At 37.0% G+C, this 23416-nt stretch overlaps 67 non-coding genes across 67 annotated transcripts; all 67 read right to left on the minus strand.

The window, feature by feature from the left end:
• Positions 1–118: 118 nt before the first annotated feature.
• LOC146928059 (5S ribosomal RNA) lies at positions 119–237 on the minus strand. Its single transcript, XR_015009440.1, has one exon. It is a non-coding gene; the product is annotated as a 5S ribosomal RNA (ribosomal RNA).
• A 229-nt stretch (positions 238–466) lies between these two features.
• On the minus strand, positions 467–585 carry LOC146928060 (5S ribosomal RNA). The gene has a single exon (XR_015008944.1). It is a non-coding gene; the product is annotated as a 5S ribosomal RNA (ribosomal RNA).
• A 229-nt stretch (positions 586–814) lies between these two features.
• On the minus strand, positions 815–933 carry LOC146928061 (5S ribosomal RNA). Its single transcript, XR_015009441.1, has one exon. It is a non-coding gene; the product is annotated as a 5S ribosomal RNA (ribosomal RNA).
• A 229-nt stretch (positions 934–1162) lies between these two features.
• On the minus strand, positions 1163–1281 carry LOC146928062 (5S ribosomal RNA). The gene has a single exon (XR_015009442.1). It is a non-coding gene; the product is annotated as a 5S ribosomal RNA (ribosomal RNA).
• Positions 1282–1510: 229 nt separating this feature from the next.
• LOC146928063 (5S ribosomal RNA) lies at positions 1511–1629 on the minus strand. The gene has a single exon (XR_015009443.1). It is a non-coding gene; the product is annotated as a 5S ribosomal RNA (ribosomal RNA).
• Positions 1630–1858: 229 nt separating this feature from the next.
• On the minus strand, positions 1859–1977 carry LOC146928064 (5S ribosomal RNA). The gene has a single exon (XR_015009444.1). It is a non-coding gene; the product is annotated as a 5S ribosomal RNA (ribosomal RNA).
• A 229-nt stretch (positions 1978–2206) lies between these two features.
• LOC146928065 (5S ribosomal RNA) lies at positions 2207–2325 on the minus strand. Its single transcript, XR_015009445.1, has one exon. It is a non-coding gene; the product is annotated as a 5S ribosomal RNA (ribosomal RNA).
• A 229-nt stretch (positions 2326–2554) lies between these two features.
• Positions 2555–2673, minus strand: LOC146928066 (5S ribosomal RNA). The gene has a single exon (XR_015009446.1). It is a non-coding gene; the product is annotated as a 5S ribosomal RNA (ribosomal RNA).
• Positions 2674–2902: 229 nt separating this feature from the next.
• Positions 2903–3021, minus strand: LOC146928067 (5S ribosomal RNA). The gene has a single exon (XR_015009447.1). It is a non-coding gene; the product is annotated as a 5S ribosomal RNA (ribosomal RNA).
• A 229-nt stretch (positions 3022–3250) lies between these two features.
• On the minus strand, positions 3251–3369 carry LOC146928068 (5S ribosomal RNA). Its single transcript, XR_015009449.1, has one exon. It is a non-coding gene; the product is annotated as a 5S ribosomal RNA (ribosomal RNA).
• A 229-nt stretch (positions 3370–3598) lies between these two features.
• On the minus strand, positions 3599–3717 carry LOC146928069 (5S ribosomal RNA). Its single transcript, XR_015009450.1, has one exon. It is a non-coding gene; the product is annotated as a 5S ribosomal RNA (ribosomal RNA).
• A 229-nt stretch (positions 3718–3946) lies between these two features.
• On the minus strand, positions 3947–4065 carry LOC146928070 (5S ribosomal RNA). Its single transcript, XR_015009451.1, has one exon. It is a non-coding gene; the product is annotated as a 5S ribosomal RNA (ribosomal RNA).
• Positions 4066–4294: 229 nt separating this feature from the next.
• On the minus strand, positions 4295–4413 carry LOC146928071 (5S ribosomal RNA). Its single transcript, XR_015009452.1, has one exon. It is a non-coding gene; the product is annotated as a 5S ribosomal RNA (ribosomal RNA).
• A 229-nt stretch (positions 4414–4642) lies between these two features.
• LOC146928072 (5S ribosomal RNA) lies at positions 4643–4761 on the minus strand. The gene has a single exon (XR_015009453.1). It is a non-coding gene; the product is annotated as a 5S ribosomal RNA (ribosomal RNA).
• Positions 4762–4990: 229 nt separating this feature from the next.
• LOC146928073 (5S ribosomal RNA) lies at positions 4991–5109 on the minus strand. Its single transcript, XR_015009454.1, has one exon. It is a non-coding gene; the product is annotated as a 5S ribosomal RNA (ribosomal RNA).
• Positions 5110–5376: 267 nt separating this feature from the next.
• On the minus strand, positions 5377–5495 carry LOC146928074 (5S ribosomal RNA). Its single transcript, XR_015008953.1, has one exon. It is a non-coding gene; the product is annotated as a 5S ribosomal RNA (ribosomal RNA).
• Positions 5496–5724: 229 nt separating this feature from the next.
• LOC146928075 (5S ribosomal RNA) lies at positions 5725–5843 on the minus strand. The gene has a single exon (XR_015009455.1). It is a non-coding gene; the product is annotated as a 5S ribosomal RNA (ribosomal RNA).
• Positions 5844–6072: 229 nt separating this feature from the next.
• Positions 6073–6191, minus strand: LOC146928076 (5S ribosomal RNA). The gene has a single exon (XR_015009456.1). It is a non-coding gene; the product is annotated as a 5S ribosomal RNA (ribosomal RNA).
• Positions 6192–6420: 229 nt separating this feature from the next.
• On the minus strand, positions 6421–6539 carry LOC146928077 (5S ribosomal RNA). The gene has a single exon (XR_015009457.1). It is a non-coding gene; the product is annotated as a 5S ribosomal RNA (ribosomal RNA).
• A 267-nt stretch (positions 6540–6806) lies between these two features.
• LOC146928078 (5S ribosomal RNA) lies at positions 6807–6925 on the minus strand. Its single transcript, XR_015008954.1, has one exon. It is a non-coding gene; the product is annotated as a 5S ribosomal RNA (ribosomal RNA).
• Positions 6926–7154: 229 nt separating this feature from the next.
• On the minus strand, positions 7155–7273 carry LOC146928079 (5S ribosomal RNA). The gene has a single exon (XR_015009458.1). It is a non-coding gene; the product is annotated as a 5S ribosomal RNA (ribosomal RNA).
• Positions 7274–7502: 229 nt separating this feature from the next.
• Positions 7503–7621, minus strand: LOC146928080 (5S ribosomal RNA). Its single transcript, XR_015009460.1, has one exon. It is a non-coding gene; the product is annotated as a 5S ribosomal RNA (ribosomal RNA).
• Positions 7622–7850: 229 nt separating this feature from the next.
• On the minus strand, positions 7851–7969 carry LOC146928081 (5S ribosomal RNA). Its single transcript, XR_015009461.1, has one exon. It is a non-coding gene; the product is annotated as a 5S ribosomal RNA (ribosomal RNA).
• A 229-nt stretch (positions 7970–8198) lies between these two features.
• Positions 8199–8317, minus strand: LOC146928082 (5S ribosomal RNA). The gene has a single exon (XR_015009462.1). It is a non-coding gene; the product is annotated as a 5S ribosomal RNA (ribosomal RNA).
• A 229-nt stretch (positions 8318–8546) lies between these two features.
• LOC146928083 (5S ribosomal RNA) lies at positions 8547–8665 on the minus strand. The gene has a single exon (XR_015009463.1). It is a non-coding gene; the product is annotated as a 5S ribosomal RNA (ribosomal RNA).
• Positions 8666–8894: 229 nt separating this feature from the next.
• On the minus strand, positions 8895–9013 carry LOC146928084 (5S ribosomal RNA). The gene has a single exon (XR_015009464.1). It is a non-coding gene; the product is annotated as a 5S ribosomal RNA (ribosomal RNA).
• A 267-nt stretch (positions 9014–9280) lies between these two features.
• Positions 9281–9399, minus strand: LOC146928085 (5S ribosomal RNA). The gene has a single exon (XR_015008955.1). It is a non-coding gene; the product is annotated as a 5S ribosomal RNA (ribosomal RNA).
• A 229-nt stretch (positions 9400–9628) lies between these two features.
• Positions 9629–9747, minus strand: LOC146928086 (5S ribosomal RNA). Its single transcript, XR_015009465.1, has one exon. It is a non-coding gene; the product is annotated as a 5S ribosomal RNA (ribosomal RNA).
• A 229-nt stretch (positions 9748–9976) lies between these two features.
• LOC146928087 (5S ribosomal RNA) lies at positions 9977–10095 on the minus strand. Its single transcript, XR_015009466.1, has one exon. It is a non-coding gene; the product is annotated as a 5S ribosomal RNA (ribosomal RNA).
• A 229-nt stretch (positions 10096–10324) lies between these two features.
• Positions 10325–10443, minus strand: LOC146928088 (5S ribosomal RNA). Its single transcript, XR_015009467.1, has one exon. It is a non-coding gene; the product is annotated as a 5S ribosomal RNA (ribosomal RNA).
• Positions 10444–10672: 229 nt separating this feature from the next.
• Positions 10673–10791, minus strand: LOC146928089 (5S ribosomal RNA). The gene has a single exon (XR_015009468.1). It is a non-coding gene; the product is annotated as a 5S ribosomal RNA (ribosomal RNA).
• Positions 10792–11020: 229 nt separating this feature from the next.
• On the minus strand, positions 11021–11139 carry LOC146928090 (5S ribosomal RNA). Its single transcript, XR_015009469.1, has one exon. It is a non-coding gene; the product is annotated as a 5S ribosomal RNA (ribosomal RNA).
• Positions 11140–11368: 229 nt separating this feature from the next.
• LOC146928091 (5S ribosomal RNA) lies at positions 11369–11487 on the minus strand. Its single transcript, XR_015009471.1, has one exon. It is a non-coding gene; the product is annotated as a 5S ribosomal RNA (ribosomal RNA).
• Positions 11488–11716: 229 nt separating this feature from the next.
• LOC146928092 (5S ribosomal RNA) lies at positions 11717–11835 on the minus strand. Its single transcript, XR_015008945.1, has one exon. It is a non-coding gene; the product is annotated as a 5S ribosomal RNA (ribosomal RNA).
• Positions 11836–12064: 229 nt separating this feature from the next.
• Positions 12065–12183, minus strand: LOC146928093 (5S ribosomal RNA). The gene has a single exon (XR_015008946.1). It is a non-coding gene; the product is annotated as a 5S ribosomal RNA (ribosomal RNA).
• A 229-nt stretch (positions 12184–12412) lies between these two features.
• LOC146928094 (5S ribosomal RNA) lies at positions 12413–12531 on the minus strand. Its single transcript, XR_015009472.1, has one exon. It is a non-coding gene; the product is annotated as a 5S ribosomal RNA (ribosomal RNA).
• Positions 12532–12760: 229 nt separating this feature from the next.
• Positions 12761–12879, minus strand: LOC146928095 (5S ribosomal RNA). The gene has a single exon (XR_015009473.1). It is a non-coding gene; the product is annotated as a 5S ribosomal RNA (ribosomal RNA).
• Positions 12880–13108: 229 nt separating this feature from the next.
• Positions 13109–13227, minus strand: LOC146928096 (5S ribosomal RNA). Its single transcript, XR_015008947.1, has one exon. It is a non-coding gene; the product is annotated as a 5S ribosomal RNA (ribosomal RNA).
• Positions 13228–13456: 229 nt separating this feature from the next.
• Positions 13457–13575, minus strand: LOC146928097 (5S ribosomal RNA). Its single transcript, XR_015009474.1, has one exon. It is a non-coding gene; the product is annotated as a 5S ribosomal RNA (ribosomal RNA).
• Positions 13576–13804: 229 nt separating this feature from the next.
• On the minus strand, positions 13805–13923 carry LOC146928098 (5S ribosomal RNA). The gene has a single exon (XR_015009475.1). It is a non-coding gene; the product is annotated as a 5S ribosomal RNA (ribosomal RNA).
• Positions 13924–14152: 229 nt separating this feature from the next.
• LOC146928099 (5S ribosomal RNA) lies at positions 14153–14271 on the minus strand. The gene has a single exon (XR_015009476.1). It is a non-coding gene; the product is annotated as a 5S ribosomal RNA (ribosomal RNA).
• A 229-nt stretch (positions 14272–14500) lies between these two features.
• LOC146928100 (5S ribosomal RNA) lies at positions 14501–14619 on the minus strand. The gene has a single exon (XR_015009477.1). It is a non-coding gene; the product is annotated as a 5S ribosomal RNA (ribosomal RNA).
• Positions 14620–14848: 229 nt separating this feature from the next.
• LOC146928101 (5S ribosomal RNA) lies at positions 14849–14967 on the minus strand. Its single transcript, XR_015009478.1, has one exon. It is a non-coding gene; the product is annotated as a 5S ribosomal RNA (ribosomal RNA).
• Positions 14968–15196: 229 nt separating this feature from the next.
• On the minus strand, positions 15197–15315 carry LOC146928102 (5S ribosomal RNA). The gene has a single exon (XR_015009479.1). It is a non-coding gene; the product is annotated as a 5S ribosomal RNA (ribosomal RNA).
• A 229-nt stretch (positions 15316–15544) lies between these two features.
• Positions 15545–15663, minus strand: LOC146928103 (5S ribosomal RNA). Its single transcript, XR_015009480.1, has one exon. It is a non-coding gene; the product is annotated as a 5S ribosomal RNA (ribosomal RNA).
• Positions 15664–15892: 229 nt separating this feature from the next.
• On the minus strand, positions 15893–16011 carry LOC146928104 (5S ribosomal RNA). Its single transcript, XR_015009482.1, has one exon. It is a non-coding gene; the product is annotated as a 5S ribosomal RNA (ribosomal RNA).
• Positions 16012–16240: 229 nt separating this feature from the next.
• Positions 16241–16359, minus strand: LOC146928105 (5S ribosomal RNA). The gene has a single exon (XR_015009483.1). It is a non-coding gene; the product is annotated as a 5S ribosomal RNA (ribosomal RNA).
• A 229-nt stretch (positions 16360–16588) lies between these two features.
• Positions 16589–16707, minus strand: LOC146928106 (5S ribosomal RNA). Its single transcript, XR_015009484.1, has one exon. It is a non-coding gene; the product is annotated as a 5S ribosomal RNA (ribosomal RNA).
• A 229-nt stretch (positions 16708–16936) lies between these two features.
• LOC146928107 (5S ribosomal RNA) lies at positions 16937–17055 on the minus strand. The gene has a single exon (XR_015009485.1). It is a non-coding gene; the product is annotated as a 5S ribosomal RNA (ribosomal RNA).
• Positions 17056–17284: 229 nt separating this feature from the next.
• Positions 17285–17403, minus strand: LOC146928108 (5S ribosomal RNA). Its single transcript, XR_015009486.1, has one exon. It is a non-coding gene; the product is annotated as a 5S ribosomal RNA (ribosomal RNA).
• Positions 17404–17632: 229 nt separating this feature from the next.
• On the minus strand, positions 17633–17751 carry LOC146928109 (5S ribosomal RNA). The gene has a single exon (XR_015009487.1). It is a non-coding gene; the product is annotated as a 5S ribosomal RNA (ribosomal RNA).
• A 267-nt stretch (positions 17752–18018) lies between these two features.
• Positions 18019–18137, minus strand: LOC146928110 (5S ribosomal RNA). The gene has a single exon (XR_015008956.1). It is a non-coding gene; the product is annotated as a 5S ribosomal RNA (ribosomal RNA).
• A 229-nt stretch (positions 18138–18366) lies between these two features.
• LOC146928111 (5S ribosomal RNA) lies at positions 18367–18485 on the minus strand. The gene has a single exon (XR_015009488.1). It is a non-coding gene; the product is annotated as a 5S ribosomal RNA (ribosomal RNA).
• Positions 18486–18714: 229 nt separating this feature from the next.
• LOC146928112 (5S ribosomal RNA) lies at positions 18715–18833 on the minus strand. Its single transcript, XR_015009489.1, has one exon. It is a non-coding gene; the product is annotated as a 5S ribosomal RNA (ribosomal RNA).
• A 229-nt stretch (positions 18834–19062) lies between these two features.
• On the minus strand, positions 19063–19181 carry LOC146928113 (5S ribosomal RNA). The gene has a single exon (XR_015009490.1). It is a non-coding gene; the product is annotated as a 5S ribosomal RNA (ribosomal RNA).
• Positions 19182–19410: 229 nt separating this feature from the next.
• On the minus strand, positions 19411–19529 carry LOC146928114 (5S ribosomal RNA). The gene has a single exon (XR_015009491.1). It is a non-coding gene; the product is annotated as a 5S ribosomal RNA (ribosomal RNA).
• A 267-nt stretch (positions 19530–19796) lies between these two features.
• Positions 19797–19915, minus strand: LOC146928115 (5S ribosomal RNA). Its single transcript, XR_015008957.1, has one exon. It is a non-coding gene; the product is annotated as a 5S ribosomal RNA (ribosomal RNA).
• A 229-nt stretch (positions 19916–20144) lies between these two features.
• Positions 20145–20263, minus strand: LOC146928116 (5S ribosomal RNA). The gene has a single exon (XR_015009493.1). It is a non-coding gene; the product is annotated as a 5S ribosomal RNA (ribosomal RNA).
• Positions 20264–20492: 229 nt separating this feature from the next.
• Positions 20493–20611, minus strand: LOC146928117 (5S ribosomal RNA). Its single transcript, XR_015009494.1, has one exon. It is a non-coding gene; the product is annotated as a 5S ribosomal RNA (ribosomal RNA).
• A 229-nt stretch (positions 20612–20840) lies between these two features.
• Positions 20841–20959, minus strand: LOC146928118 (5S ribosomal RNA). The gene has a single exon (XR_015009495.1). It is a non-coding gene; the product is annotated as a 5S ribosomal RNA (ribosomal RNA).
• A 229-nt stretch (positions 20960–21188) lies between these two features.
• LOC146928119 (5S ribosomal RNA) lies at positions 21189–21307 on the minus strand. Its single transcript, XR_015009496.1, has one exon. It is a non-coding gene; the product is annotated as a 5S ribosomal RNA (ribosomal RNA).
• Positions 21308–21536: 229 nt separating this feature from the next.
• Positions 21537–21655, minus strand: LOC146928120 (5S ribosomal RNA). Its single transcript, XR_015009497.1, has one exon. It is a non-coding gene; the product is annotated as a 5S ribosomal RNA (ribosomal RNA).
• Positions 21656–21884: 229 nt separating this feature from the next.
• LOC146928121 (5S ribosomal RNA) lies at positions 21885–22003 on the minus strand. The gene has a single exon (XR_015009498.1). It is a non-coding gene; the product is annotated as a 5S ribosomal RNA (ribosomal RNA).
• A 229-nt stretch (positions 22004–22232) lies between these two features.
• Positions 22233–22351, minus strand: LOC146928122 (5S ribosomal RNA). Its single transcript, XR_015009499.1, has one exon. It is a non-coding gene; the product is annotated as a 5S ribosomal RNA (ribosomal RNA).
• Positions 22352–22580: 229 nt separating this feature from the next.
• Positions 22581–22699, minus strand: LOC146928123 (5S ribosomal RNA). The gene has a single exon (XR_015009500.1). It is a non-coding gene; the product is annotated as a 5S ribosomal RNA (ribosomal RNA).
• A 229-nt stretch (positions 22700–22928) lies between these two features.
• LOC146928124 (5S ribosomal RNA) lies at positions 22929–23047 on the minus strand. The gene has a single exon (XR_015009501.1). It is a non-coding gene; the product is annotated as a 5S ribosomal RNA (ribosomal RNA).
• Positions 23048–23276: 229 nt separating this feature from the next.
• Positions 23277–23395, minus strand: LOC146928125 (5S ribosomal RNA). Its single transcript, XR_015009502.1, has one exon. It is a non-coding gene; the product is annotated as a 5S ribosomal RNA (ribosomal RNA).
• Between the last annotated feature and the right edge of the window lie 21 nt (positions 23396–23416).

Genomic DNA, 23416 nt, shown 5'->3' on the forward strand with positions numbered 1-23416 from the left:
AAAATGAAATACAATCGAAGTTTATTTTTCAAAAACGACGTAAAATTACGCTAATTAACAAAAAGAACACGAAATTTTGGCAAAAAGAGGTGCAAAGAACACGAAATTTTGGCAAAAAGAGGTGCAACACAAGGACTTCCCAGGAGGTCACCCATCCTAGTACTACTCTCGCCCAAGCACGCTTAACTGCGGAGTTCTGATGGGATCCGGTGCATTAGTGCTGGTATGATCGCACCTGAAAGTAAAGCGTTGTAATTGTATATATGCATTTCTAAGTTTATTTTTCATTAAAGACGTCAAATTACGCTAATTAAAGAATAGAGTGTTAGGTTGCGTTAATTAACGAAAAAAATGAAATACAATCGAAGTTTATTTTTCAAAAACGACGTAAAATTACGCTAATTAACAAAAAGAACACGAAATTTTGGCAAAAAGAGGTGCAAAGAACACGAAATTTTGGCAAAAAGAGGTGCAACACAAGGACTTCCCAGGAGGTCACCCATCCTAGTACTACTCTCGCCCAAGCACGCTTAACTGCGGAGTTCTGATGGGATTCGGTGCATTAGTGCTGGTATGATCGCACCTGAAAGTAAAGCGTTGTAATTGTATATATGCATTTCTAAGTTTATTTTTCATTAAAGACGTCAAATTACGCTAATTAAAGAATAGAGAGTTAGGTTGCGTTAATTAACGAAAAAAATGAAATACAATCGAAGTTTATTTTTCAAAAACGACGTAAAATTACGCTAATTAACAAAAAGAACACGAAATTTTGGCAAAAAGAGGTGCAAAGAACACGAAATTTTGGCAAAAAGAGGTGCAACACAAGGACTTCCCAGGAGGTCACCCATCCTAGTACTACTCTCGCCCAAGCACGCTTAACTGCGGAGTTCTGATGGGATCCGGTGCATTAGTGCTGGTATGATCGCACCTGAAAGTAAAGCGTTGTAATTGTATATATGCATTTCTAAGTTTATTTTTCATTAAAGACGTCAAATTACGCTAATTAAAGAATAGAGTGTTAGGTTGCGTTAATTAACGAAAAAAATGAAATACAATCGAAGTTTATTTTTCAAAAACGACGTAAAATTACGCTAATTAACAAAAAGAACACGAAATTTTGGCAAAAAGAGGTGCAAAGAACACGAAATTTTGGCAAAAAGAGGTGCAACACAAGGACTTCCCAGGAGGTCACCCATCCTAGTACTACTCTCGCCCAAGCACGCTTAACTGCGGAGTTCTGATGGGATCCGGTGCATTAGTGCTGGTATGATCGCACCTGAAAGTAAAGCGTTGTAATTGTATATATGCATTTCTAAGTTTATTTTTCATTAAAGACGTCAAATTACGCTAATTAAAGAATAGAGAGTTAGGTTGCGTTAATTAACGAAAAAAATGAAATACAATCGAAGTTTATTTTTCAAAAACGACGTAAAATTACGCTAATTAACAAAAAGAACACGAAATTTTGGCAAAAAGAGGTGCAAAGAACACGAAATTTTGGCAAAAAGAGGTGCAACACAAGGACTTCCCAGGAGGTCACCCATCCTAGTACTACTCTCGCCCAAGCACGCTTAACTGCGGAGTTCTGATGGGATCCGGTGCATTAGTGCTGGTATGATCGCACCTGAAAGTAAAGCGTTGTAATTGTATATATGCATTTCTAAGTTTATTTTTCATTAAAGACGTCAAATTACGCTAATTAAAGAATAGAGAGTTAGGTTGCGTTAATTAACGAAAAAAATGAAATACAATCGAAGTTTATTTTTCAAAAACGACGTAAAATTACGCTAATTAACAAAAAGAACACGAAATTTTGGCAAAAAGAGGTGCAAAGAACACGAAATTTTGGCAAAAAGAGGTGCAACACAAGGACTTCCCAGGAGGTCACCCATCCTAGTACTACTCTCGCCCAAGCACGCTTAACTGCGGAGTTCTGATGGGATCCGGTGCATTAGTGCTGGTATGATCGCACCTGAAAGTAAAGCGTTGTAATTGTATATATGCATTTCTAAGTTTATTTTTCATTAAAGACGTCAAATTACGCTAATTAAAGAATAGAGTGTTAGGTTGCGTTAATTAACGAAAAAAATGAAATACAATCGAAGTTTATTTTTCAAAAACGACGTAAAATTACGCTAATTAACAAAAAGAACACGAAATTTTGGCAAAAAGAGGTGCAAAGAACACGAAATTTTGGCAAAAAGAGGTGCAACACAAGGACTTCCCAGGAGGTCACCCATCCTAGTACTACTCTCGCCCAAGCACGCTTAACTGCGGAGTTCTGATGGGATCCGGTGCATTAGTGCTGGTATGATCGCACCTGAAAGTAAAGCGTTGTAATTGTATATATGCATTTCTAAGTTTATTTTTCATTAAAGACGTCAAATTACGCTAATTAAAGAATAGAGAGTTAGGTTGCGTTAATTAACGAAAAAAATGAAATACAATCGAAGTTTATTTTTCAAAAACGACGTAAAATTACGCTAATTAACAAAAAGAACACGAAATTTTGGCAAAAAGAGGTGCAAAGAACACGAAATTTTGGCAAAAAGAGGTGCAACACAAGGACTTCCCAGGAGGTCACCCATCCTAGTACTACTCTCGCCCAAGCACGCTTAACTGCGGAGTTCTGATGGGATCCGGTGCATTAGTGCTGGTATGATCGCACCTGAAAGTAAAGCGTTGTAATTGTATATATGCATTTCTAAGTTTATTTTTCATTAAAGACGTCAAATTACGCTAATTAAAGAATAGAGAGTTAGGTTGCGTTAATTAACGAAAAAAATGAAATACAATCGAAGTTTATTTTTCAAAAACGACGTAAAATTACGCTAATTAACAAAAAGAACACGAAATTTTGGCAAAAAGAGGTGCAAAGAACACGAAATTTTGGCAAAAAGAGGTGCAACACAAGGACTTCCCAGGAGGTCACCCATCCTAGTACTACTCTCGCCCAAGCACGCTTAACTGCGGAGTTCTGATGGGATCCGGTGCATTAGTGCTGGTATGATCGCACCTGAAAGTAAAGCGTTGTAATTGTATATATGCATTTCTAAGTTTATTTTTCATTAAAGACGTCAAATTACGCTAATTAAAGAATAGAGTGTTAGGTTGCGTTAATTAACGAAAAAAATGAAATACAATCGAAGTTTATTTTTCAAAAACGACGTAAAATTACGCTAATTAACAAAAAGAACACGAAATTTTGGCAAAAAGAGGTGCAAAGAACACGAAATTTTGGCAAAAAGAGGTGCAACACAAGGACTTCCCAGGAGGTCACCCATCCTAGTACTACTCTCGCCCAAGCACGCTTAACTGCGGAGTTCTGATGGGATCCGGTGCATTAGTGCTGGTATGATCGCACCTGAAAGTAAAGCGTTGTAATTGTATATATGCATTTCTAAGTTTATTTTTCATTAAAGACGTCAAATTACGCTAATTAAAGAATAGAGTATTAGGTTGCGTTAATTAACGAAAAAAATGAAATACAATCGAAGTTTATTTTTCAAAAACGACGTAAAATTACGCTAATTAACAAAAAGAACACGAAATTTTGGCAAAAAGAGGTGCAAAGAACACGAAATTTTGGCAAAAAGAGGTGCAACACAAGGACTTCCCAGGAGGTCACCCATCCTAGTACTACTCTCGCCCAAGCACGCTTAACTGCGGAGTTCTGATGGGATCCGGTGCATTAGTGCTGGTATGATCGCACCTGAAAGTAAAGCGTTGTAATTGTATATATGCATTTCTAAGTTTATTTTTCATTAAAGACGTCAAATTACGCTAATTAAAGAATAGAGAGTTAGGTTGCGTTAATTAACGAAAAAAATGAAATACAATCGAAGTTTATTTTTCAAAAACGACGTAAAATTACGCTAATTAACAAAAAGAACACGAAATTTTGGCAAAAAGAGGTGCAAAGAACACGAAATTTTGGCAAAAAGAGGTGCAACACAAGGACTTCCCAGGAGGTCACCCATCCTAGTACTACTCTCGCCCAAGCACGCTTAACTGCGGAGTTCTGATGGGATCCGGTGCATTAGTGCTGGTATGATCGCACCTGAAAGTAAAGCGTTGTAATTGTATATATGCATTTCTAAGTTTATTTTTCATTAAAGACGTCAAATTACGCTAATTAAAGAATAGAGAGTTAGGTTGCGTTAATTAACGAAAAAAATGAAATACAATCGAAGTTTATTTTTCAAAAACGACGTAAAATTACGCTAATTAACAAAAAGAACACGAAATTTTGGCAAAAAGAGGTGCAAAGAACACGAAATTTTGGCAAAAAGAGGTGCAACACAAGGACTTCCCAGGAGGTCACCCATCCTAGTACTACTCTCGCCCAAGCACGCTTAACTGCGGAGTTCTGATGGGATCCGGTGCATTAGTGCTGGTATGATCGCACCTGAAAGTAAAGCGTTGTAATTGTATATATGCATTTCTAAGTTTATTTTTCATTAAAGACGTCAAATTACGCTAATTAAAGAATAGAGAGTTAGGTTGCGTTAATTAACGAAAAAAATGAAATACAATCGAAGTTTATTTTTCAAAAACGACGTAAAATTACGCTAATTAACAAAAAGAACACGAAATTTTGGCAAAAAGAGGTGCAAAGAACACGAAATTTTGGCAAAAAGAGGTGCAACACAAGGACTTCCCAGGAGGTCACCCATCCTAGTACTACTCTCGCCCAAGCACGCTTAACTGCGGAGTTCTGATGGGATCCGGTGCATTAGTGCTGGTATGATCGCACCTGAAAGTAAAGCGTTGTAATTGTATATATGCATTTCTAAGTTTATTTTTCATTAAAGACGTCAAATTATGCTAATTAAAGAATAGAGAGTTAGGTTGCGTTAATTAACGAAAAAAATGAAATACAATCGAAGTTTATTTCTCAAAAACGACGTAAAATTACGCTAATTAACAAAAAGAACACGAAATTTTGGCAAAAAGAGGTGCAAAGAACACGAAATTTTGGCAAAAAGAGGTGCAACACAAGGACTTCCCAGGAGGTCACCCATCCTAGTACTACTCTCGCCCAAGCACGCTTAACTGCGGAGTTCTGATGGGATCCGGTGCATTAGTGCTGGTATGATCGCACCTGAAAGTAAAGCGTTGTAATTGTATATATGCATTTCTAAGTTTATTTTTCATTAAAGACGTCAAATTACGCTAATTAAAGAATAGAGAGTTAGGTTGCGTTAATTAACGAAAAAAATGAAATACAATCGAAGTTTATTTTTCAAAAACGACGTAAAATTACGCTAATTAACAAAAAGAACACGAAATTTTGGCAAAAAGAGGTGCAAAGAACACGAAATTTTGGCAAAAAGAGGTGCAACACAAGGACTTCCCAGGAGGTCACCCATCCTAGTGCAACACAAGGACTTCCCAGGAGGTCACCCATCCTAGTACTACTCTCGCCCAAGCACGCTTAACTGCGGAGTTCTGATGGGATCCGGTGCATTAGTGCTGGTATGATCGCACCTGAAAGTAAAGCGTTGTAATTGTTTATATGCATTTCTAAGTTTATTTTTCATTAAAGACGTCAAATTACGCTAATTAAAGAATAGAGAGTTAGGTTGCGTTAATTAACGAAAAAAATGAAATACAATCGAAGTTTATTTTTCAAAAACGACGTAAAATTACGCTAATTAACAAAAAGAACACGAAATTTTGGCAAAAAGAGGTGCAAAGAACACGAAATTTTGGCAAAAAGAGGTGCAACACAAGGACTTCCCAGGAGGTCACCCATCCTAGTACTACTCTCGCCCAAGCACGCTTAACTGCGGAGTTCTGATGGGATCCGGTGCATTAGTGCTGGTATGATCGCACCTGAAAGTAAAGCGTTGTAATTGTATATATGCATTTCTAAGTTTATTTTTCATTAAAGACGTCAAATTACGCTAATTAAAGAATAGAGTGTTAGGTTGCGTTAATTAACGAAAAAAATGAAATACAATCGAAGTTTATTTTTCAAAAACGACGTAAAATTACGCTAATTAACAAAAAGAACACGAAATTTTGGCAAAAAGAGGTGCAAAGAACACGAAATTTTGGCAAAAAGAGGTGCAACACAAGGACTTCCCAGGAGGTCACCCATCCTAGTACTACTCTCGCCCAAGCACGCTTAACTGCGGAGTTCTGATGGGATCCGGTGCATTAGTGCTGGTATGATCGCACCTGAAAGTAAAGCGTTGTAATTGTATATATGCATTTCTAAGTTTATTTTTCATTAAAGACGTCAAATTACGCTAATTAAAGAATAGAGAGTTAGGTTGCGTTAATTAACGAAAAAAATGAAATACAATCGAAGTTTATTTTTCAAAAACGACGTAAAATTACGCTAATTAACAAAAAGAACACGAAATTTTGGCAAAAAGAGGTGCAAAGAACACGAAATTTTGGCAAAAAGAGGTGCAACACAAGGACTTCCCAGGAGGTCACCCATCCTAGTACTACTCTCGCCCAAGCACGCTTAACTGCGGAGTTCTGATGGGATCCGGTGCATTAGTGCTGGTATGATCGCACCTGAAAGTAAAGCGTTGTAATTGTATATATGCATTTCTAAGTTTATTTTTCATTAAAGACGTCAAATTACGCTAATTAAAGAATAGAGAGTTAGGTTGCGTTAATTAACGAAAAAAATGAAATACAATCGAAGTTTATTTTTCAAAAACGACGTAAAATTACGCTAATTAACAAAAAGAACACGAAATTTTGGCAAAAAGAGGTGCAAAGAACACGAAATTTTGGCAAAAAGAGGTGCAACACAAGGACTTCCCAGGAGGTCACCCATCCTAGTGCAACACAAGGACTTCCCAGGAGGTCACCCATCCTAGTACTACTCTCGCCCAAGCACGCTTAACTGCGGAGTTCTGATGGGATCCGGTGCATTAGTGCTGGTATGATCGCACCTGAAAGTAAAGCGTTGTAATTGTTTATATGCATTTCTAAGTTTATTTTTCATTAAAGACGTCAAATTACGCTAATTAAAGAATAGAGAGTTAGGTTGCGTTAATTAACGAAAAAAATGAAATACAATCGAAGTTTATTTTTCAAAAACGACGTAAAATTACGCTAATTAACAAAAAGAACACGAAATTTTGGCAAAAAGAGGTGCAAAGAACACGAAATTTTGGCAAAAAGAGGTGCAACACAAGGACTTCCCAGGAGGTCACCCATCCTAGTACTACTCTCGCCCAAGCACGCTTAACTGCGGAGTTCTGATGGGATCCGGTGCATTAGTGCTGGTATGATCGCACCTGAAAGTAAAGCGTTGTAATTGTATATATGCATTTCTAAGTTTATTTTTCATTAAAGACGTCAAATTACGCTAATTAAAGAATAGAGTGTTAGGTTGCGTTAATTAACGAAAAAAATGAAATACAATCGAAGTTTATTTTTCAAAAACGACGTAAAATTACGCTAATTAACAAAAAGAACACGAAATTTTGGCAAAAAGAGGTGCAAAGAACACGAAATTTTGGCAAAAAGAGGTGCAACACAAGGACTTCCCAGGAGGTCACCCATCCTAGTACTACTCTCGCCCAAGCACGCTTAACTGCGGAGTTCTGATGGGATCCGGTGCATTAGTGCTGGTATGATCGCACCTGAAAGTAAAGCGTTGTAATTGTATATAGGCATTTCTAAGTTTATTTTTCATTAAAGACGTCAAATTACGCTAATTAAAGAATAGAGAGTTAGGTTGCGTTAATTAACGAAAAAAATGAAATACAATCGAAGTTTATTTTTCAAAAACGACGTAAAATTACGCTAATTAACAAAAAGAACACGAAATTTTGGCAAAAAGAGGTGCAAAGAACACGAAATTTTGGCAAAAAGAGGTGCAACACAAGGACTTCCCAGGAGGTCACCCATCCTAGTACTACTCTCGCCCAAGCACGCTTAACTGCGGAGTTCTGATGGGATCCGGTGCATTAGTGCTGGTATGATCGCACCTGAAAGTAAAGCGTTGTAATTGTATATATGCATTTCTAAGTTTATTTTTCATTAAAGACGTCAAATTACGCTAATTAAAGAATAGAGAGTTAGGTTGCGTTAATTAACGAAAAAAATGAAATACAATCGAAGTTTATTTTTCAAAAACGACGTAAAATTACGCTAATTAACAAAAAGAACACGAAATTTTGGCAAAAAGAGGTGCAAAGAACACGAAATTTTGGCAAAAAGAGGTGCAACACAAGGACTTCCCAGGAGGTCACCCATCCTAGTACTACTCTCGCCCAAGCACGCTTAACTGCGGAGTTCTGATGGGATCCGGTGCATTAGTGCTGGTATGATCGCACCTGAAAGTAAAGCGTTGTAATTGTATATATGCATTTCTAAGTTTATTTTTCATTAAAGACGTCAAATTACGCTAATTAAAGAATAGAGTGTTAGGTTGCGTTAATTAACGAAAAAAATGAAATACAATCGAAGTTTATTTTTCAAAAACGACGTAAAATTACGCTAATTAACAAAAAGAACACGAAATTTTGGCAAAAAGAGGTGCAAAGAACACGAAATTTTGGCAAAAAGAGGTGCAACACAAGGACTTCCCAGGAGGTCACCCATCCTAGTACTACTCTCGCCCAAGCACGCTTAACTGCGGAGTTCTGATGGGATCCGGTGCATTAGTGCTGGTATGATCGCACCTGAAAGTAAAGCGTTGTAATTGTATATATGCATTTCTAAGTTTATTTTTCATTAAAGACGTCAAATTACGCTAATTAAAGAATAGAGAGTTAGGTTGCGTTAATTAACGAAAAAAATGAAATACAATCGAAGTTTATTTTTCAAAAACGACGTAAAATTACGCTAATTAACAAAAAGAACACGAAATTTTGGCAAAAAGAGGTGCAAAGAACACGAAATTTTGGCAAAAAGAGGTGCAACACAAGGACTTCCCAGGAGGTCACCCATCCTAGTACTACTCTCGCCCAAGCACGCTTAACTGCGGAGTTCTGATGGGATCCGGTGCATTAGTGCTGGTATGATCGCACCTGAAAGTAAAGCGTTGTAATTGTATATATGCATTTCTAAGTTTATTTTTCATTAAAGACGTCAAATTACGCTAATTAAAGAATAGAGAGTTAGGTTGCGTTAATTAACGAAAAAAATGAAATACAATCGAAGTTTATTTTTCAAAAACGACGTAAAATTACGCTAATTAACAAAAAGAACACGAAATTTTGGCAAAAAGAGGTGCAAAGAACACGAAATTTTGGCAAAAAGAGGTGCAACACAAGGACTTCCCAGGAGGTCACCCATCCTAGTGCAACACAAGGACTTCCCAGGAGGTCACCCATCCTAGTACTACTCTCGCCCAAGCACGCTTAACTGCGGAGTTCTGATGGGATCCGGTGCATTAGTGCTGGTATGATCGCACCTGAAAGTAAAGCGTTGTAATTGTTTATATGCATTTCTAAGTTTATTTTTCATTAAAGACGTCAAATTACGCTAATTAAAGAATAGAGAGTTAGGTTGCGTTAATTAACGAAAAAAATGAAATACAATCGAAGTTTATTTTTCAAAAACGACGTAAAATTACGCTAATTAACAAAAAGAACACGAAATTTTGGCAAAAAGAGGTGCAAAGAACACGAAATTTTGGCAAAAAGAGGTGCAACACAAGGACTTCCCAGGAGGTCACCCATCCTAGTACTACTCTCGCCCAAGCACGCTTAACTGCGGAGTTCTGATGGGATCCGGTGCATTAGTGCTGGTATGATCGCACCTGAAAGTAAAGCGTTGTAATTGTATATATGCATTTCTAAGTTTATTTTTCATTAAAGACGTCAAATTACGCTAATTAAAGAATAGAGTGTTAGGTTGCGTTAATTAACGAAAAAAATGAAATACAATCGAAGTTTATTTTTCAAAAACGACGTAAAATTACGCTAATTAACAAAAAGAACACGAAATTTTGGCAAAAAGAGGTGCAAAGAACACGAAATTTTGGCAAAAAGAGGTGCAACACAAGGACTTCCCAGGAGGTCACCCATCCTAGTACTACTCTCGCCCAAGCACGCTTAACTGCGGAGTTCTGATGGGATCCGGTGCATTAGTGCTGGTATGATCGCACCTGAAAGTAAAGCGTTGTAATTGTATATATGCATTTCTAAGTTTATTTTTCATTAAAGACGTCAAATTACGCTAATTAAAGAATAGAGAGTTAGGTTGCGTTAATTAACGAAAAAAATGAAATACAATCGAAGTTTATTTTTCAAAAACGACGTAAAATTACGCTAATTAACAAAAAGAACACGAAATTTTGGCAAAAAGAGGTGCAAAGAACACGAAATTTTGGCAAAAAGAGGTGCAACACAAGGACTTCCCAGGAGGTCACCCATCCTAGTACTACTCTCGCCCAAGCACGCTTAACTGCGGAGTTCTGATGGGATCCGGTGCATTAGTGCTGGTATGATCGCACCTGAAAGTAAAGCGTTGTAATTGTATATATGCATTTCTAAGTTTATTTTTCATTAAAGACGTCAAATTACGCTAATTAAAGAATAGAGAGTTAGGTTGCGTTAATTAACGAAAAAAATGAAATACAATCGAAGTTTATTTTTCAAAAACGACGTAAAATTACGCTAATTAACAAAAAGAACACGAAATTTTGGCAAAAAGAGGTGCAAAGAACACGAAATTTTGGCAAAAAGAGGTGCAACACAAGGACTTCCCAGGAGGTCACCCATCCTAGTACTACTCTCGCCCAAGCACGCTTAACTGCGGAGTTCTGATGGGATCCGGTGCATTAGTGCTGGTATGATCGCACCTGAAAGTAAAGCGTTGTAATTGTATATATGCATTTCTAAGTTTATTTTTCATTAAAGACGTCAAATTACGCTAATTAAAGAATAGAGAGTTAGGTTGCGTTAATTAACGAAAAAAATGAAATACAATCGAAGTTTATTTTTCAAAAACGACGTAAAATTACGCTAATTAACAAAAAGAACACGAAATTTTGGCAAAAAGAGGTGCAAAGAACACGAAATTTTGGCAAAAAGAGGTGCAACACAAGGACTTCCCAGGAGGTCACCCATCCTAGTACTACTCTCGCCCAAGCACGCTTAACTGCGGAGTTCTGATGGGATCCGGTGCATTAGTGCTGGTATGATCGCACCTGAAAGTAAAGCGTTGTAATTGTATATATGCATTTCTAAGTTTATTTTTCATTAAAGACGTCAAATTACGCTAATTAAAGAATAGAGAGTTAGGTTGCGTTAATTAACGAAAAAAATGAAATACAATCGAAGTTTATTTTTCAAAAACGACGTAAAATTACGCTAATTAACAAAAAGAACACGAAATTTTGGCAAAAAGAGGTGCAAAGAACACGAAATTTTGGCAAAAAGAGGTGCAACACAAGGACTTCCCAGGAGGTCACCCATCCTAGTACTACTCTCGCCCAAGCACGCTTAACTGCGGAGTTCTGATGGGATCCGGTGCATTAGTGCTGGTATGATCGCACCTGAAAGTAAAGCGTTGTAATTGTATATATGCATTTCTAAGTTTATTTTTCATTAAAGACGTCAAATTACGCTAATTAAAGAATAGAGTGTTAGGTTGCGTTAATTAACGAAAAAAATGAAATACAATCGAAGTTTATTTTTCAAAAACGACGTAAAATTACGCTAATTAACAAAAAGAACACGAAATTTTGGCAAAAAGAGGTGCAAAGAACACGAAATTTTGGCAAAAAGAGGTGCAACACAAGGACTTCCCAGGAGGTCACCCATCCTAGTACTACTCTCGCCCAAGCACGCTTAACTGCGGAGTTCTGATGGGATTCGGTGCATTAGTGCTGGTATGATCGCACCTGAAAGTAAAGCGTTGTAATTGTATATATGCATTTCTAAGTTTATTTTTCATTAAAGACGTCAAATTACGCTAATTAAAGAATAGAGAGTTAGGTTGCGTTAATTAACGAAAAAAATGAAATACAATCGAAGTTTATTTTTCAAAAACGACGTAAAATTACGCTAATTAACAAAAAGAACACGAAATTTTGGCAAAAAGAGGTGCAAAGAACACGAAATTTTGGCAAAAAGAGGTGCAACACAAGGACTTCCCAGGAGGTCACCCATCCTAGTACTACTCTCGCCCAAGCACGCTTAACTGCGGAGTTCTGATGGGATTCGGTGCATTAGTGCTGGTATGATCGCACCTGAAAGTAAAGCGTTGTAATTGTATATATGCATTTCTAAGTTTATTTTTCATTAAAGACGTCAAATTACGCTAATTAAAGAATAGAGAGTTAGGTTGCGTTAATTAACGAAAAAAATGAAATACAATCGAAGTTTATTTTTCAAAAACGACGTAAAATTACGCTAATTAACAAAAAGAACACGAAATTTTGGCAAAAAGAGGTGCAAAGAACACGAAATTTTGGCAAAAAGAGGTGCAACACAAGGACTTCCCAGGAGGTCACCCATCCTAGTACTACTCTCGCCCAAGCACGCTTAACTGCGGAGTTCTGATGGGATCCGGTGCATTAGTGCTGGTATGATCGCACCTGAAAGTAAAGCGTTGTAATTGTATATATGCATTTCTAAGTTTATTTTTCATTAAAGACGTCAAATTACGCTAATTAAAGAATAGAGAGTTAGGTTGCGTTAATTAACGAAAAAAATGAAATACAATCGAAGTTTATTTTTCAAAAACGACGTAAAATTACGCTAATTAACAAAAAGAACACGAAATTTTGGCAAAAAGAGGTGCAAAGAACACGAAATTTTGGCAAAAAGAGGTGCAACACAAGGACTTCCCAGGAGGTCACCCATCCTAGTACTACTCTCGCCCAAGCACGCTTAACTGCGGAGTTCTGATGGGATCCGGTGCATTAGTGCTGGTATGATCGCACCTGAAAGTAAAGCGTTGTAATTGTATATATGCATTTCTAAGTTTATTTTTCATTAAAGACGTCAAATTACGCTAATTAAAGAATAGAGTGTTAGGTTGCGTTAATTAACGAAAAAAATGAAATACAATCGAAGTTTATTTTTCAAAAACGACGTAAAATTACGCTAATTAACAAAAAGAACACGAAATTTTGGCAAAAAGAGGTGCAAAGAACACGAAATTTTGGCAAAAAGAGGTGCAACACAAGGACTTCCCAGGAGGTCACCCATCCTAGTACTACTCTCGCCCAAGCACGCTTAACTGCGGAGTTCTGATGGGATTCGGTGCATTAGTGCTGGTATGATCGCACCTGAAAGTAAAGCGTTGTAATTGTATATATGCATTTCTAAGTTTATTTTTCATTAAAGACGTCAAATTACGCTAATTAAAGAATAGAGAGTTAGGTTGCGTTAATTAACGAAAAAAATGAAATACAATCGAAGTTTATTTTTCAAAAACGACGTAAAATTACGCTAATTAACAAAAAGAACACGAAATTTTGGCAAAAAGAGGTGCAAAGAACACGAAATTTTGGCAAAAAGAGGTGCAACACAAGGACTTCCCAGGAGGTCACCCATCCTAGTACTACTCTCGCCCAAGCACGCTTAACTGCGGAGTTCTGATGGGATCCGGTGCATTAGTGCTGGTATGATCGCACCTGAAAGTAAAGCGTTGTAATTGTATATATGCATTTCTAAGTTTATTTTTCATTAAAGACGTCAAATTACGCTAATTAAAGAATAGAGTGTTAGGTTGCGTTAATTAACGAAAAAAATGAAATACAATCGAAGTTTATTTTTCAAAAACGACGTAAAATTACGCTAATTAACAAAAAGAACACGAAATTTTGGCAAAAAGAGGTGCAAAGAACACGAAATTTTGGCAAAAAGAGGTGCAACACAAGGACTTCCCAGGAGGTCACCCATCCTAGTACTACTCTCGCCCAAGCACGCTTAACTGCGGAGTTCTGATGGGATCCGGTGCATTAGTGCTGGTATGATCGCACCTGAAAGTAAAGCGTTGTAATTGTATATATGCATTTCTAAGTTTATTTTTCATTAAAGACGTCAAATTACGCTAATTAAAGAATAGAGAGTTAGGTTGCGTTAATTAACGAAAAAAATGAAATACAATCGAAGTTTATTTTTCAAAAACGACGTAAAATTACGCTAATTAACAAAAAGAACACGAAATTTTGGCAAAAAGAGGTGCAAAGAACACGAAATTTTGGCAAAAAGAGGTGCAACACAAGGACTTCCCAGGAGGTCACCCATCCTAGTACTACTCTCGCCCAAGCACGCTTAACTGCGGAGTTCTGATGGGATCCGGTGCATTAGTGCTGGTATGATCGCACCTGAAAGTAAAGCGTTGTAATTGTATATATGCATTTCTAAGTTTATTTTTCATTAAAGACGTCAAATTACGCTAATTAAAGAATAGAGAGTTAGGTTGCGTTAATTAACGAAAAAAATGAAATACAATCGAAGTTTATTTTTCAAAAACGACGTAAAATTACGCTAATTAACAAAAAGAACACGAAATTTTGGCAAAAAGAGGTGCAAAGAACACGAAATTTTGGCAAAAAGAGGTGCAACACAAGGACTTCCCAGGAGGTCACCCATCCTAGTACTACTCTCGCCCAAGCACGCTTAACTGCGGAGTTCTGATGGGATCCGGTGCATTAGTGCTGGTATGATCGCACCTGAAAGTAAAGCGTTGTAATTGTATATATGCATTTCTAAGTTTATTTTTCATTAAAGACGTCAAATTACGCTAATTAAAGAATAGAGTGTTAGGTTGCGTTAATTAACGAAAAAAATGAAATACAATCGAAGTTTATTTTTCAAAAACGACGTAAAATTACGCTAATTAACAAAAAGAACACGAAATTTTGGCAAAAAGAGGTGCAAAGAACACGAAATTTTGGCAAAAAGAGGTGCAACACAAGGACTTCCCAGGAGGTCACCCATCCTAGTACTACTCTCGCCCAAGCACGCTTAACTGCGGAGTTCTGATGGGATCCGGTGCATTAGTGCTGGTATGATCGCACCTGAAAGTAAAGCGTTGTAATTGTATATATGCATTTCTAAGTTTATTTTTCATTAAAGACGTCAAATTACGCTAATTAAAGAATAGAGAGTTAGGTTGCGTTAATTAACGAAAAAAATGAAATACAATCGAAGTTTATTTTTCAAAAACGACGTAAAATTACGCTAATTAACAAAAAGAACACGAAATTTTGGCAAAAAGAGGTGCAAAGAACACGAAATTTTGGCAAAAAGAGGTGCAACACAAGGACTTCCCAGGAGGTCACCCATCCTAGTACTACTCTCGCCCAAGCACGCTTAACTGCGGAGTTCTGATGGGATCCGGTGCATTAGTGCTGGTATGATCGCACCTGAAAGTAAAGCGTTGTAATTGTATATATGCATTTCTAAGTTTATTTTTCATTAAAGACGTCAAATTACGCTAATTAAAGAATAGAGAGTTAGGTTGCGTTAATTAACGAAAAAAATGAAATACAATCGAAGTTTATTTTTCAAAAACGACGTAAAATTACGCTAATTAACAAAAAGAACACGAAATTTTGGCAAAAAGAGGTGCAAAGAACACGAAATTTTGGCAAAAAGAGGTGCAACACAAGGACTTCCCAGGAGGTCACCCATCCTAGTACTACTCTCGCCCAAGCACGCTTAACTGCGGAGTTCTGATGGGATCCGGTGCATTAGTGCTGGTATGATCGCACCTGAAAGTAAAGCGTTGTAATTGTATATATGCATTTCTAAGTTTATTTTTCATTAAAGACGTCAAATTACGCTAATTAAAGAATAGAGTGTTAGGTTGCGTTAATTAACGAAAAAAATGAAATACAATCGAAGTTTATTTTTCAAAAACGACGTAAAATTACGCTAATTAACAAAAAGAACACGAAATTTTGGCAAAAAGAGGTGCAAAGAACACGAAATTTTGGCAAAAAGAGGTGCAACACAAGGACTTCCCAGGAGGTCACCCATCCTAGTACTACTCTCGCCCAAGCACGCTTAACTGCGGAGTTCTGATGGGATCCGGTGCATTAGTGCTGGTATGATCGCACCTGAAAGTAAAGCGTTGTAATTGTATATATGCATTTCTAAGTTTATTTTTCATTAAAGACGTCAAATTACGCTAATTAAAGAATAGAGTATTAGGTTGCGTTAATTAACGAAAAAAATGAAATACAATCGAAGTTTATTTTTCAAAAACGACGTAAAATTACGCTAATTAACAAAAAGAACACGAAATTTTGGCAAAAAGAGGTGCAAAGAACACGAAATTTTGGCAAAAAGAGGTGCAACACAAGGACTTCCCAGGAGGTCACCCATCCTAGTACTACTCTCGCCCAAGCACGCTTAACTGCGGAGTTCTGATGGGATCCGGTGCATTAGTGCTGGTATGATCGCACCTGAAAGTAAAGCGTTGTAATTGTATATATGCATTTCTAAGTTTATTTTTCATTAAAGACGTCAAATTACGCTAATTAAAGAATAGAGAGTTAGGTTGCGTTAATTAACGAAAAAAATGAAATACAATCGAAGTTTATTTTTCAAAAACGACGTAAAATTACGCTAATTAACAAAAAGAACACGAAATTTTGGCAAAAAGAGGTGCAAAGAACACGAAATTTTGGCAAAAAGAGGTGCAACACAAGGACTTCCCAGGAGGTCACCCATCCTAGTACTACTCTCGCCCAAGCACGCTTAACTGCGGAGTTCTGATGGGATCCGGTGCATTAGTGCTGGTATGATCGCACCTGAAAGTAAAGCGTTGTAATTGTATATATGCATTTCTAAGTTTATTTTTCATTAAAGACGTCAAATTACGCTAATTAAAGAATAGAGAGTTAGGTTGCGTTAATTAACGAAAAAAATGAAATACAATCGAAGTTTATTTTTCAAAAACGACGTAAAATTACGCTAATTAACAAAAAGAACACGAAATTTTGGCAAAAAGAGGTGCAAAGAACACGAAATTTTGGCAAAAAGAGGTGCAACACAAGGACTTCCCAGGAGGTCACCCATCCTAGTACTACTCTCGCCCAAGCACGCTTAACTGCGGAGTTCTGATGGGATCCGGTGCATTAGTGCTGGTATGATCGCACCTGAAAGTAAAGCGTTGTAATTGTATATATGCATTTCTAAGTTTATTTTTCATTAAAGACGTCAAATTACGCTAATTAAAGAATAGAGAGTTAGGTTGCGTTAATTAACGAAAAAAATGAAATACAATCGAAGTTTATTTTTCAAAAACGACGTAAAATTACGCTAATTAACAAAAAGAACACGAAATTTTGGCAAAAAGAGGTGCAAAGAACACGAAATTTTGGCAAAAAGAGGTGCAACACAAGGACTTCCCAGGAGGTCACCCATCCTAGTACTACTCTCGCCCAAGCACGCTTAACTGCGGAGTTCTGATGGGATCCGGTGCATTAGTGCTGGTATGATCGCACCTGAAAGTAAAGCGTTGTAATTGTATATATGCATTTCTAAGTTTATTTTTCATTAAAGACGTCAAATTACGCTAATTAAAGAATAGAGAGTTAGGTTGCGTTAATTAACGAAAAAAATGAAATACAATCGAAGTTTATTTTTCAAAAACGACGTAAAATTACGCTAATTAACAAAAAGAACACGAAATTTTGGCAAAAAGAGGTGCAAAGAACACGAAATTTTGGCAAAAAGAGGTGCAACACAAGGACTTCCCAGGAGGTCACCCATCCTAGTACTACTCTCGCCCAAGCACGCTTAACTGCGGAGTTCTGATGGGATCCGGTGCATTAGTGCTGGTATGATCGCACCTGAAAGTAAAGCGTTGTAATTGTATATATGCATTTCTAAGTTTATTTTTCATTAAAGACGTCAAATTACGCTAATTAAAGAATAGAGAGTTAGGTTGCGTTAATTAACGAAAAAAATGAAATACAATCGAAGTTTATTTTTCAAAAACGACGTAAAATTACGCTAATTAACAAAAAGAACACGAAATTTTGGCAAAAAGAGGTGCAAAGAACACGAAATTTTGGCAAAAAGAGGTGCAACACAAGGACTTCCCAGGAGGTCACCCATCCTAGTGCAACACAAGGACTTCCCAGGAGGTCACCCATCCTAGTACTACTCTCGCCCAAGCACGCTTAACTGCGGAGTTCTGATGGGATCCGGTGCATTAGTGCTGGTATGATCGCACCTGAAAGTAAAGCGTTGTAATTGTATATATGCATTTCTAAGTTTATTTTTCATTAAAGACGTCAAATTACGCTAATTAAAGAATAGAGAGTTAGGTTGCGTTAATTAACGAAAAAAATGAAATACAATCGAAGTTTATTTTTCAAAAACGACGTAAAATTACGCTAATTAACAAAAAGAACACGAAATTTTGGCAAAAAGAGGTGCAAAGAACACGAAATTTTGGCAAAAAGAGGTGCAACACAAGGACTTCCCAGGAGGTCACCCATCCTAGTACTACTCTCGCCCAAGCACGCTTAACTGCGGAGTTCTGATGGGATCCGGTGCATTAGTGCTGGTATGATCGCACCTGAAAGTAAAGCGTTGTAATTGTATATATGCATTTCTAAGTTTATTTTTCATTAAAGACGTCAAATTACGCTAATTAAAGAATAGAGTGTTAGGTTGCGTTAATTAACGAAAAAAATGAAATACAATCGAAGTTTATTTTTCAAAAACGACGTAAAATTACGCTAATTAACAAAAAGAACACGAAATTTTGGCAAAAAGAGGTGCAAAGAACACGAAATTTTGGCAAAAAGAGGTGCAACACAAGGACTTCCCAGGAGGTCACCCATCCTAGTACTACTCTCGCCCAAGCACGCTTAACTGCGGAGTTCTGATGGGATCCGGTGCATTAGTGCTGGTATGATCGCACCTGAAAGTAAAGCGTTGTAATTGTATATATGCATTTCTAAGTTTATTTTTCATTAAAGACGTCAAATTACGCTAATTAAAGAATAGAGAGTTAGGTTGCGTTAATTAACGAAAAAAATGAAATACAATCGAAGTTTATTTTTCAAAAACGACGTAAAATTACGCTAATTAACAAAAAGAACACGAAATTTTGGCAAAAAGAGGTGCAAAGAACACGAAATTTTGGCAAAAAGAGGTGCAACACAAGGACTTCCCAGGAGGTCACCCATCCTAGTACTACTCTCGCCCAAGCACGCTTAACTGCGGAGTTCTGATGGGATCCGGTGCATTAGTGCTGGTATGATCGCACCTGAAAGTAAAGCGTTGTAATTGTATATATGCATTTCTAAGTTTATTTTTCATTAAAGACGTCAAATTACGCTAATTAAAGAATAGAGAGTTAGGTTGCGTTAATTAACGAAAAAAATGAAATACAATCGAAGTTTATTTTTCAAAAACGACGTAAAATTACGCTAATTAACAAAAAGAACACGAAATTTTGGCAAAAAGAGGTGCAAAGAACACGAAATTTTGGCAAAAAGAGGTGCAACACAAGGACTTCCCAGGAGGTCACCCATCCTAGTACTACTCTCGCCCAAGCACGCTTAACTGCGGAGTTCTGATGGGATCCGGTGCATTAGTGCTGGTATGATCGCACCTGAAAGTAAAGCGTTGTAATTGTATATATGCATTTCTAAGTTTATTTTTCATTAAAGACGTCAAATTACGCTAATTAAAGAATAGAGAGTTAGGTTGCGTTAATTAACGAAAAAAATGAAATACAATCGAAGTTTATTTTTCAAAAACGACGTAAAATTACGCTAATTAACAAAAAGAACACGAAATTTTGGCAAAAAGAGGTGCAAAGAACACGAAATTTTGGCAAAAAGAGGTGCAACACAAGGACTTCCCAGGAGGTCACCCATCCTAGTGCAACACAAGGACTTCCCAGGAGGTCACCCATCCTAGTACTACTCTCGCCCAAGCACGCTTAACTGCGGAGTTCTGATGGGATCCGGTGCATTAGTGCTGGTATGATCGCACCTGAAAGTAAAGCGTTGTAATTGTATATATGCATTTCTAAGTTTATTTTTCATTAAAGACGTCAAATTACGCTAATTAAAGAATAGAGAGTTAGGTTGCGTTAATTAACGAAAAAAATGAAATACAATCGAAGTTTATTTTTCAAAAACGACGTAAAATTACGCTAATTAACAAAAAGAACACGAAATTTTGGCAAAAAGAGGTGCAAAGAACACGAAATTTTGGCAAAAAGAGGTGCAACACAAGGACTTCCCAGGAGGTCACCCATCCTAGTACTACTCTCGCCCAAGCACGCTTAACTGCGGAGTTCTGATGGGATCCGGTGCATTAGTGCTGGTATGATCGCACCTGAAAGTAAAGCGTTGTAATTGTATATATGCATTTCTAAGTTTATTTTTCATTAAAGACGTCAAATTACGCTAATTAAAGAATAGAGTGTTAGGTTGCGTTAATTAACGAAAAAAATGAAATACAATCGAAGTTTATTTTTCAAAAACGACGTAAAATTACGCTAATTAACAAAAAGAACACGAAATTTTGGCAAAAAGAGGTGCAAAGAACACGAAATTTTGGCAAAAAGAGGTGCAACACAAGGACTTCCCAGGAGGTCACCCATCCTAGTACTACTCTCGCCCAAGCACGCTTAACTGCGGAGTTCTGATGGGATCCGGTGCATTAGTGCTGGTATGATCGCACCTGAAAGTAAAGCGTTGTAATTGTATATATGCATTTCTAAGTTTATTTTTCATTAAAGACGTCAAATTACGCTAATTAAAGAATAGAGAGTTAGGTTGCGTTAATTAACGAAAAAAATGAAATACAATCGAAGTTTATTTTTCAAAAACGACGTAAAATTACGCTAATTAACAAAAAGAACACGAAATTTTGGCAAAAAGAGGTGCAAAGAACACGAAATTTTGGCAAAAAGAGGTGCAACACAAGGACTTCCCAGGAGGTCACCCATCCTAGTACTACTCTCGCCCAAGCACGCTTAACTGCGGAGTTCTGATGGGATCCGGTGCATTAGTGCTGGTATGATCGCACCTGAAAGTAAAGCGTTGTAATTGTATATATGCATTTCTAAGTTTATTTTTCATTAAAGACGTCAAATTACGCTAATTAAAGAATAGAGAGTTAGGTTGCGTTAATTAACGAAAAAAATGAAATACAATCGAAGTTTATTTTTCAAAAACGACGTAAAATTACGCTAATTAACAAAAAGAACACGAAATTTTGGCAAAAAGAGGTGCAAAGAACACGAAATTTTGGCAAAAAGAGGTGCAACACAAGGACTTCCCAGGAGGTCACCCATCCTAGTACTACTCTCGCCCAAGCACGCTTAACTGCGGAGTTCTGATGGGATCCGGTGCATTAGTGCTGGTATGATCGCACCTGAAAGTAAAGCGTTGTAATTGTATATATGCATTTCTAAGTTTATTTTTCATTAAAGACGTCAAATTACGCTAATTAAAGAATAGAGAGTTAGGTTGCGTTAATTAACGAAAAAAATGAAATACAATCGAAGTTTATTTTTCAAAAACGACGTAAAATTACGCTAATTAACAAAAAGAACACGAAATTTTGGCAAAAAGAGGTGCAAAGAACACGAAATTTTGGCAAAAAGAGGTGCAACACAAGGACTTCCCAGGAGGTCACCCATCCTAGTACTACTCTCGCCCAAGCACGCTTAACTGCGGAGTTCTGATGGGATCCGGTGCATTAGTGCTGGTATGATCGCACCTGAAAGTAAAGCGTTGTAATTGTATATATGCATTTCTAAGTTTATTTTTCATTAAAGACGTCAAATTACGCTAATTAAAGAATAGAGAGTTAGGTTGCGTTAATTAACGAAAAAAATGAAATACAATCGAAGTTTATTTTTCAAAAACGACGTAAAATTACGCTAATTAACAAAAAGAACACGAAATTTTGGCAAAAAGAGGTGCAAAGAACACGAAATTTTGGCAAAAAGAGGTGCAACACAAGGACTTCCCAGGAGGTCACCCATCCTAGTACTACTCTCGCCCAAGCACGCTTAACTGCGGAGTTCTGATGGGATCCGGTGCATTAGTGCTGGTATGATCGCACCTGAAAGTAAAGCGTTGTAATTGTATATATGCATTTCTAAGTTTATTTTTCATTAAAGACGTCAAATTACGCTAATTAAAGAATAGAGTGTTAGGTTGCGTTAATTAACGAAAAAAATGAAATACAATCGAAGTTTATTTTTCAAAAACGACGTAAAATTACGCTAATTAACAAAAAGAACACGAAATTTTGGCAAAAAGAGGTGCAAAGAACACGAAATTTTGGCAAAAAGAGGTGCAACACAAGGACTTCCCAGGAGGTCACCCATCCTAGTACTACTCTCGCCCAAGCACGCTTAACTGCGGAGTTCTGATGGGATCCGGTGCATTAGTGCTGGTATGATCGCACCTGAAAGTAAAGCGTTGTAATTGTATATATGCATTTCTAAGTTTATTTTTCATTAAAGACGTCAAATTACGCTAATTAAAGAATAGAGAGTTAGGTTGCGTTAATTAACGAAAAAAATGAAATACAATCGAAGTTTATTTTTCAAAAACGACGTAAAATTACGCTAATTAACAAAAAGAACACGAAATTTTGGCAAAAAGAGGTGCAAAGAACACGAAATTTTGGCAAAAAGAGGTGCAACACAAGGACTTCCCAGGAGGTCACCCATCCTAGTACTACTCTCGCCCAAGCACGCTTAACTGCGGAGTTCTGATGGGATCCGGTGCATTAGTGCTGGTATGATCGCACCTGAAAGTAAAGCGTTGTAATTGTATATATGCATTTCTAAGTTTATTTTTCATTAAAGACGTCAAATTACGCTAATTAAAGAATAGAGAGTTAGGTTGCGTTAATTAACGAAAAAAATGAAATACAATCGAAGTTTATTTTTCAAAAACGACGTAAAATTACGCTAATTAACAAAAAGAACACGAAATTTTGGCAAAAAGAGGTGCAAAGAACACGAAATTTTGGCAAAAAGAGGTGCAACACAAGGACTTCCCAGGAGGTCACCCATCCTAGTACTACTCTCGCCCAAGCACGCTTAACTGCGGAGTTCTGATGGGATCCGGTGCATTAGTGCTGGTATGATCGCACCTGAAAGTAAAGCGTTGTAATTGTATATATGCATTTCTAAGTTTATTTTTCATTAAAGACGTCAAATTACGCTAATTAAAGAATAGAGAGTTAGGTTGCGTTAATTAACGAAAAAAATGAAATACAATCGAAGTTTATTTTTCAAAAACGACGTAAAATTACGCTAATTAACAAAAAGAACACGAAATTTTGGCAAAAAGAGGTGCAAAGAACACGAAATTTTGGCAAAAAGAGGTGCAACACAAGGACTTCCCAGGAGGTCACCCATCCTAGTACTACTCTCGCCCAAGCACGCTTAACTGCGGAGTTCTGATGGGATCCGGTGCATTAGTGCTGGTATGATCGCACCTGAAAGTAAAGCGTTGTAATTG

This window comes from Medicago sativa, chromosome 4 (assembly GCF_051527215.1).
Source record: "Medicago sativa cultivar Bolivia chromosome 4, Bolivia_mono, whole genome shotgun sequence".
Lineage (NCBI taxonomy): Eukaryota > Viridiplantae > Streptophyta > Magnoliopsida > Fabales > Fabaceae > Medicago > Medicago sativa.